The sequence below is a fragment of the Grammomys surdaster genome, unplaced genomic scaffold (genome assembly GCF_004785775.1).
Source record: "Grammomys surdaster isolate TR1022 unplaced genomic scaffold, NIH_TR_1.0 62, whole genome shotgun sequence".
Taxonomy (NCBI): Eukaryota; Metazoa; Chordata; class Mammalia; order Rodentia; family Muridae; genus Grammomys; species Grammomys surdaster.
Window position 1 is genome coordinate 25,990,445 of NW_021604564.1, and position 10,074 is coordinate 26,000,518.

Below are 10,074 nucleotides of genomic sequence, written 5' to 3' on the forward strand. Positions count from 1 at the left end.
CTGGTAACTCATTAAAAACTTTTGCCATCAATATCTCACATTCACCCAGTATTAAACAGAACCATGTGCCTTTTGAATGTGGAAGTTTAACAGCATTATCTTTTTAAAGAGGTTGTTAAATAAAAGGAGCCATCTGGTGAGGTGCTATGATGGGTTTAGGTTTCCCAGATATGTATGTAAAAGTCATCAGGGCTGCATTGTGAGTAGGCTGGAGGCAGTCATGTATCTAAACTCTAGTTTTTAAACATTTGGTGTTCAACTACCTGCAAGAATATGAAGCAAAGAAAATGTACGTGTGTGTGCTCGTGCGTGCGCGCTCGTGTGTGTGTGTGTGTGTGTGTGTGTGTGTGTGTCATCATGTGCATGTGGATGTCACAGGACTTACATGGGTTTGGATGACATCTTCCATCTTGTCTGATAGAAGGCCTTGTTTACATAATGATCCTAGGGGCCCCAGCAGATTCTTGGGATTCATTGGTCTTTGGCTCCTCTTTCATCAAAGGGACACTGGAATTACAGACACATACTATGTGTTTAGCTTTAAGTAAATTTCTGGGATTTTAATTTGGGTCCCCATGTTTGCATGACAAATGCTTTACTCAGTGTACTGAGTTTTGCAGCCTAAGGAGACATTTCCTAACCCTTTTTCCTCCCATTAAACATTGTCTGACTTATTTCATGCACTGAATCCAGAAACCTTTCATATGAGAAATTTGTTGGTGTCGCTGGAATGAACAGAATAGATGAGAAGGAATTACATCATAGACCCAAATGTATTTTATGCATGGGTAATATATGATAAAACAAGCAAGGGACTATCAAGAGGAGTGTGTATACCATGCTAGGATTAGTGAGCATCTCTGTATGAATAAGAATCACACTAATTTCTTGAGTTCTTTGTATATATTGGATATGAGCCCTCTATCAGATATAGGATTGGTAAAGATCCATCTGTTGGTTGCCGTTTTGTCCTATTAAACAGTGTCCTTTGCCTTACAGAAGTTTTGCAATTTTATGAGGTCCCATTTGTCAATTCTTGATCTTAGAGCATTGTGGATCCCTGGTCCAGAGGGTATTCCATGAGGATCTCCAGCCAGACAGGGAACAGGGAACAAGTAGGGAGGGGTCTGCTACTGCCACTGCATCTGTCTGTATCTCCATAGGTCTCCTGCCTGGCCTGGTGCGGGGGGCCGGGGGGGAATCTTCCACTGTCGCAGCACCCAGTTTCTCCCAGGTGCTGCACCCTTCCCTCCATGCTAAGCCGGTCTGGGCAGTGTGGAGGGGAGAATCCCAAAGATCCCAAAGACGTTTCAGGAGAGCAGACCCGGAAGTGTTACAGCTCTAGTGTTACAGCTCTTGCTGAGCCAGTGAGGTGCCCGCTACTTAGCAAAGAGGGGAGGGCCCAAAAGATGCCTAAGGAAAGCAGATCTTTTTCCCAAGTGTTACAGCTCTTTCGACAGATACTCTTGGACAACGGGATGATTCTCACACACTTTTACTTCTCAGCTAAATATATACAGTTTGGGGGTGGGTTAAGGTCTGGTAGCAGATAACCTCTATTGGCTTGGTCTGAGAACTTGGGGATGCCTCATCTACATGTGAGAGAGCCTGAGGCACTATTCCTACATGATCCATGGCCATAGAACAAATGCCCATCTGCTTCTCACAGCCCACCGCCCCACAGAGCATAAGCCATTGCTGTTCTGTTCAGGAACTTTTATCTGTGCCCATGTGTTCGAGACTATTCCCCACTTCTAATAGTTTCAGTGTATGTGGATTTATGTGTGGAGGTCCTTGATCCACTTAGACTTGAGCTTTATACAAGGAGATAAGAATGGATCGATTTGCATTCTTCTACATGCTGACCTCCAGTTGAACCAGCACCATTTGTTGAAAATGCTGTCTTTTTTACACTGAATGGTTTTAGCTCCTTTGTCAAAGATCAAGTGACCATAGATGTATGGGTTCATTTCTGGGACTTTAATTTTATTCTATTGATCTTCTTGCCTATCTCTGTACCAATACCATGCAGTTTTTATCACTAATGCTCTGTAGTACAGTTTGAGGTCATGGATGGTAATTCCCCCAGACTCCAGACAATCAAATAACCCTATATAAAAATCGGGTACAGAACTAAACAAAGAATTCTCTACTAAGGAAACTTGAATGATTGAAAAGCACCTAAAGAAATGTTTAACATTTTAGTCATCAGGGAAGTGCAAATCAAAACAATCCTGAGATTACACCTCACACCAGTCAGAATGGCTAAGATCAAAAACTCAGGGGATAGCAGATACTGGCAAGGATGTGGAGAAAGAGGAACACTCCTCCATTGTTGGTGGGATTGCAAGCTGATCCAACCACTCAAAATCAGTCTGGCAGTTTCTCAGAAAATTGGACATAGTATTACCTGAGGACCCAGTTATGCCACTCCTGGACATATACCCAAAAGGTGCTTCAACACATAACAAGGACACCTGCTCCACTATGTTCATAGCAGCCTTATGTATAATAGCCAGAAGCTGGAAAGAATGCAGATGTCCTTCAACAGAGGAATGGATACAAAAAAATGTGGTACATTTATACAGTGGAGTACTACTCAACCATTAAAAGTGATGAAATCATGAAATTCTTAGGCAAATGGATGGACCTATAAAGTATCATCCTGAGTGTGGTAACCCAATCATGGAAGAATACACGTGGTATACACTCAATGATAAGTGGATATTAACCCAAAAGGTCACAATACCCAAGATACAACTTAAAGACCACATGAAGTTCAAGAGGAAGGAAGACCAAAGTATGGGTGCTTTGGTCCTTCTTAGGTGTAACAAAATACTCAAGGGAGCAAATGCAGAGACAAAGTATGGAGTAGAGACTGAAGAAGGAGCCATCTTGAGACTGCCCTTCCTGGGGATCCATCCCATATGCAGTCACCAAACACAGATGCTGTTGTTGATGCCAGGAAATGCATGCTGACAGGAGCCCGATATAGCTGTCTCCTGAAAGGCTCTGTCAGAATTTGACATATACTGAGGCTTACGCTCGAAGCTAACCATTGAGCTGATTATAGGGTCCCCAATGTAGGAGGTATAGAAAAGACTGAAGGAGCTGAATGGGCTTGTGACCCCATGGGAAGAGCAACAATACCAACCAACCAGAGCTCCCAGGGTCTAAATCACAAGCCTGGGAACATGCATGGAGTGACCCATAGCTCTAGCTGTATATGCAGTGGAGGATGGCCTTGTCAGGCATTGGTGGAGATGAGGTCCTTGGTCCCATGAAGGCAGGATGCACGAAATTCGTGGGCAAGGAGGCAGGAATGGGTAAGGATAGGCGGGGGGGGGGGGGGGGGGGGGGGGTGGAAACCCCCCGCGACTCAGCTGGGGGGGGGGCAGGATAGGGAGTTCCTGGGTGTGGGGAAGAAATGGTGGAAGGGCATAACATCTGAAATGTAAATAAGCAGAACATCCAATAAAAAATACATTTAAAAATAAAGAAATCACACTAATATTTTTGAGGAATCATACTAATGACACATAGAATCATCAGTAAATTCCTATCCTGATTCCAGAATTGTGACATGGTTGGTTGTATGTACAGTGTAACTAGAAAATTTGGCTGACTAGTTTGGTTTTAAAAGAATATGAAGTACAAGGAAATTAATTCTCAAACATCTTATAGCAACTGATGCTAGTGAAATTCTATGCTTCTTTACTGCAGGTAGAGACATGATGTAGCACTCATGTATTTCAGCTATATTCTCAGATCAATTGTTTCATTAATTATTACATTTATTCCATCCCAGAATACATTTCTGTAAAATGTATAGCAAAATAATTTCTTGTGATTTGGTATAAATATAAACACTTTTCATGTGCATTTTGATTAATTCATTATAAACTTGATTCAGTGACAGCAATTATTGTTGACAGTCAAGTCTCCTTGAGTGAGGAAATCATTTTCCAAGGTTTCAGAATTAATGTCTCTATGTACATCTTTGATATTTCAAGAAAGTTAAACATAATTGTATATGTTAACTGTTTTAATATAAATACTTTGCAAACTGACCCTTAAAAGCTTACAGCAGATTTCAGTATAATTTAGAAAGATAATGTTTCCAAAAGAAAATGAGCTCCATGAGAATAAAATAAAATCATCAAGCTCTCCTGGCCAGCCCCACATCCTCCAAAGGCAAAAATAAACCTCAAAATATTTAGTTTGGGGGCTAGGGAGAGAAAGCCAGATGACCTGGGTTTGATCCTTCGAACTCACACGACAGGAGAGTACTGACTTCTACACACACATTGGAGAAGTTAGGTAGATTTCAGACCTTAAGCAAAGCAACTGCAAACAGTGAGAAGAACAGCAATGTTATCTAAGTGAATGACACAGTCAAAATACTTGAGAAGCCATGAAAAACAAGGAATGCATTACACACTTGAAGAGTTGGGGGAAATATTGACAGCCCAGAAGGGGAAAGGAAGACTTCCTCAAGAAGACACAGTCAACTAACCTGGACCCCTGGGAGCTCTCAGAGATTGAGCCACCAACTGAAAAGCATACTCAAGTTGGACCGAGGCCTCAGGCACATCTGTAGCTCAGTCACCATGTGGGTCCTTCAACAACTGGAGCAGGGACAGATCCTAAAGCTGTAGGCTGACCATGTAATCATTCCCCAACAGGGCTGCCTTCTCTGGCCTCAGTAACTACCAAGGTGGGATGATACTCAGGTAGGGCCCTACCCTCTCAGAGGAGAGGGTTTGAGGGATGTGGGGAGTGACACTGAGTGAGGTGCTCAACAGGGGGCAGCATTTGAGATGTAAATTATAAGAAACAAAGGGAGACCCATCCCATGGACAAGAACTTATCTCTGACACTATTAATGATACTCTGTTATGCTTTCTGACAGGAACCTAGGGGAGGAGATGGGGAGATGATATTGGTATGTAAAGCAAATACACACATTTTTAAAAAGAAAAATTAATGAAGGGAATATGCTCACTTTTCTTCATAGATAACAAAGAACAGATGCTGGTGAATCCACACCTTAAATACTAATAGAAAAATCCACCTGGCATTTATAATCACTGAAAAACAACCCTGAAAACCAAAAGTTAAAACCTTCTCAGCATGACAAATGCTGGAAGTGTTCAACAGTTCCAAGAAATAAAGAAGTCCTAGGGCAAACAGTCAGTGACTCTGGACAACCTGATGTCTCTTTGTGAAGTTTCTTTGATAACACAGAGAGATAATCAACATTTTAAGCTGAAAAAAAGAGTCCATTAATGTTTCTTCCAACTTAAAAAGTTATGATTGAGAAATATCAAAACAACTTTGATGTTTTCTTATTGGTTATTTTATTTATTTACATTTTAAATGCTATTCATCTTCCAGGTTTCCCTTCTGCAAGCCCACTATTCCATCCCTTCTCTCCCCTTCTTCTATGAGGGTGCTCACCCACCCACCCACTCATTCCTGCCTCACAGCCCTAGCATTCTCCTATGCTGGGGCATCGAGTCTCCACAGGACCAAGGACCTCTCCTCCCATTGGTGCCTGACAAGGCCATCCTCTGCTACATATGTAGCTGGAGCCATGGGTCACTCCATGTGTACTCTTTGGTTTGTGGTTTAGTCCCTGGGAGCTCTGAGGGCTCTGGTTGGTTGATATTGTTGTTCTTCCTGTGGGGTTGCAAACCCTTTCAGCTCCTTCAGTCCTTCCACTAACTCCTCCATTGGAGCCCCTGTGCTCAGTCTGATGTTTGGCTGTGAGCATCTATGTGTGTATTGGTCAGGTTCTGGCATAGCCTCTCCAGAGACAGCTATACCAGACTCCTCTCAGTAAGCACTTCTTGGCATCAGCAATAGTGTCTGGTGTCTGCAGATGGGATGGATCCCTAGGTGGGACAGTCTCTGGATGGCCTTTCTCAACAACTCAGAGGTCAATAGTTCATTATATTAAAGGAAAACTTCATATAAGAATATACATGATGCATGTGGGTTAGGTTTATGGAAAAGCATCCTGAATAACTGTGGTTCTAACTTGGGCAATGTATAACAATTGTTTGTTTATACAGCAATTTACATTCCTGCTGACTAAGTATTACTAACTAGAAGCATTTATTAGCTGTGATTTCCTACTGCCTAACGGTGGCAGATGTCCTCACGTGAAGCATGGGAGTGGGCCAGCTATTTTTAAAGTTGTGTATATTCTGCAAAGTTCTTATTTGAAATGCAACTAGGAGCACAGCAGTAGATTTGAGTTATTTTATTTTGAAGTCAAAGAAATTTCCATATATTCTGTGGCAAATTAACACCACCATATAACATCTTGAATGTTGTATTGATTACAACACTGGGCACTGTCTCCTACCAGACATGTAAGTTACAGACTTCGGTATCTTATCAGTCTGGTAATTGAATTTCAATTCGCTTAGGGAAATCACGCTGGATTAATTGAGTCATTATATTTAAAGTTGGTAATAAACAATAAGAACAAATATTTTTCTTTTCAAGTGCTCTTATTGCCTTTAAACATATTGAATTATTAAATCAACCAAATCAATACTACTCACTAATTTTTAATAATGAGCGCAATGACTTAAAAGTAAACAGTATCAAGAAGGGATTTTCCTTTTGAAGACTACTGCACATTGCCTCATATGCATAATGCAAAGTGACTTTGCATCTGTTTTTGATCATTTGAAGATTATTGTTAACTAACTTTTCTGCTCAAACACATTCAAGCTCAACAATGGCTTATGGGTTATAATACCATAGCCAATAAATCTTGACTTAATTTCATAAATGTAGTTATTTGACTTAAATTGGATTCTCCATCAATTGAAGCTAATGAATTTTTAAATGCAACAACATTGAGGTTCAATAATTTTGCTTTATATTTATATTGGTATATGCTTACAGGATCCAAATAAAGAATTTCTGTGGGAAACAGCTAAAGCAGAATTACCATTAACAGAAATACATATGAAATATGTAGTAAGAGAAAAATATTTATCAGAATTGGTATGTAACAAAAATATATAGAAGCATGGAGTACAGAGAAGAGCTTTATGAGTCAGGAGCCTTCACTATACTTCTAACTCTGCCATTGATAGTTCTCATGAATGGTAACTAGTTATTTAATTTACTAAAGTTCTATTTGCATCTTAGTAAAGCAGAATTCTTATAAAGAGCAAGAATTAGGGCACCACCACTGTCTTTTAAAGTAGAAAATATTTTATATGCATATGATTACTTTTATTGCCATTTATTTTATCTCTTCTGTGAAATATATATATACTGGAACAACTCCAAATTTATTTCTAAGTTATTCATAGATTATTTATAAATAATTTTAATGCTTATTAAAGATTTTATCTTCCTTGCCTCAGGGCTTTTCTATCTTTATAAATAAGTTTCAGGAAAATAATCTTTTAGATAGAAAAATGTGAAAGGAAGATCCAAGATTAGATAAAACACATTCTGGGTTGAAGCTACAATATTGGACTCTGCAAGAATTTCTGCAGAGATGGTTTCTTGGCTTAATCAATGTACATATAAACCGTAGTCAAGGGATATATGCATAAAACATATACAGTATCAGGATAAGATTGCCAGTGAAATACTACAGAAAAATTACTTAGCATTTTCTTTAAAAAAATAAAAAGGATAAGAAAGAGGGTCTTGAAGGGAGATCAATGAACCTTGTTTCGAGGTTTTAGGCCTGGCTAAATGGTTCATTCAGATTCATTCATTCACCCACTCATTCATGAAACCATGTGTTGCCTGTGATCTAGCTCCTTGTCAAGTACTGTCTCTGCATTGATGTAGAGTGTTCTGAGATCATTTTGGTCATAGAGACAAAAGTATGCCTGTAAAGAAGTATTTCAATAGTGTTCTAGTGTCAAAGTGAGAAGTTATCTAAACTTTTCAGCACAATACAGTAATGAGAAATGTTGGTTTGCCTTTCTAGAAATAAGACAATTAGGAGCCAACACAAACTTGTCACTTTTATGTAAGATTTTATATAATATTTTCCATTTCTCTGTTTCTCAATTTATTTTTCCAGTGAAAGGAATTTTTGACAAAGTTTGCATATGGGTTTGAAAATCTGTCTATATCTCCTGGTATATTCTGATATATATATATATATATATATATATATATATCATTGAGATCCTTCTGAGTCTACCTTCCCAGTGTGATTACAGATGCTTTCTGCCACAACAAGCTTGGTTTTTTTGTTTGTTTGTTTGTTTTTTTATGAGTGCTAAGGAAATCTGAAACAAATCTTCATGCTTTAATGTCAGGCACTTTCCCTGTTGAGCCATCTCCCCTACTGGCTAATAATTTGTCTTCTGAGTACAGAAAAGATCACTCTTCTGACTTGTTTCTACCTTATAATACCTTATATCTACTTAATTTTTCTGTTTTCTAACACTATCACATTCCCAGCCACACCCTGACTGGTTACTATCCTAACTTCTCTTTGTTCTATCAGAAGTGGAGTCCATTATTTCTCCTTTACTACTAATTTCATTCTAATAGCATATGCACATAGCATTTGTTCTAAATAAACTCTGCCTAACTAGTTTCTGTAAAACATTTAATAACTACAGGCGAAAGAAAGTGTCTGTGAATGCTATGCATCTTATAAGGCATAGTTTCCTAAGCTCTCCTGTTACTCTGCTGGGACATGAGTAGGTAACATGATGCGGACCACATTCAGGGTGAATTTCTAACCTTATGCTTTCTCTATTGTTTATCTCTCAGCAACTAACAGTCTTCATTAAACAAGAAGGTTTCAGTTATGTAACATCAAGATCAATCCACTGGGTATTTTGAAATTGGAGATGGTGAATTACATTAGGTCAAGTAATGAAACTTAGGGTTGCACATATGTTGGGCTGTCACTCGTCCACTGAGTTATACCCCAAACTCAACTTTATAAAGTGACTGGTGAGCCAATGATGAGACCTGCCATGTAGATGTTCTCCATCTTTCTGTCCATATAATTTTTTTGGGATTTAGTGAATTAATGGTTTAAAATGAGCATGGTTTTCTGTTTGACCAACCCTTGGGATGTTTACACATTATCTCTTGATTTCTCTTAATAGCCCTGTACAAATTCCATTGTTATTGACAGTAACCTTGAAGTTGGATTAAATACCTAAGCCAGTTTGAGAATATCACAACTGGTAGATTGTAGAAGAGATTTGGAATGGTATGGTGTAACTGTTGACTTGGCCTCTTGACAGAGCATGTCAGCAAAGAAAGATGCTATGTTTGAATGATAGAATGAATAAATGGCTTATTTTAGACAATTTTAGGATATATATATATATATATGCATATATATAATTATATATACTTGTATGTATATATATACAAATAACATTTTTATCAGTAGTATATTATGCAAGTATAAAAAAGTAATATACATATAATATATAATTCTATATAAAAATATAGTATATTTTTAATGATCTATTTTCTTTCTTGAGCTCAGAAATAGCCTTAAACATCTTTGCTGTATTATGCCAAACATACGTTTCTAATATGTGATGATGGTATCATAAACTATAATTTACTTAGCCATTTGCTGCTTCTGAGCATTTATGTTGCTTCTAATTTTTGACATCATAAAAAAATGAATTCATGCGATACTTAGATCATTTTTTTCTTTCAGATATATTTTTAGAAAAAGAATTTTTGGACCAACAGATTTAAGTATCATCTCTGACAAGTCACTTGACACTTGAAAACAGTAAGAACTCTGGTAACTTTTGGTAAGCTACTCCTTGGTAGCTATCCTTCCCCATCCCCACATCCCAGTCCACGTTGTACATCTAAGATTTTGTCCTCTATTATAAAACAGGGTATGGGAACATTATGGGTTGAGTTATTTTACATGAAAGAGATTTCTTCTCTGATGTAATTTAGCTTCATAATTAGCTGAATTCTAGTTTAAAAAAAGGAAAGAAGGAAGGAAGGAAGACAGGAAGGAAGGAAGGAAGACAAGAAGGAAGGAAGGAAGGAAGGAAGGAAGGAAGGAAGGAAGGAAGGAAGGAA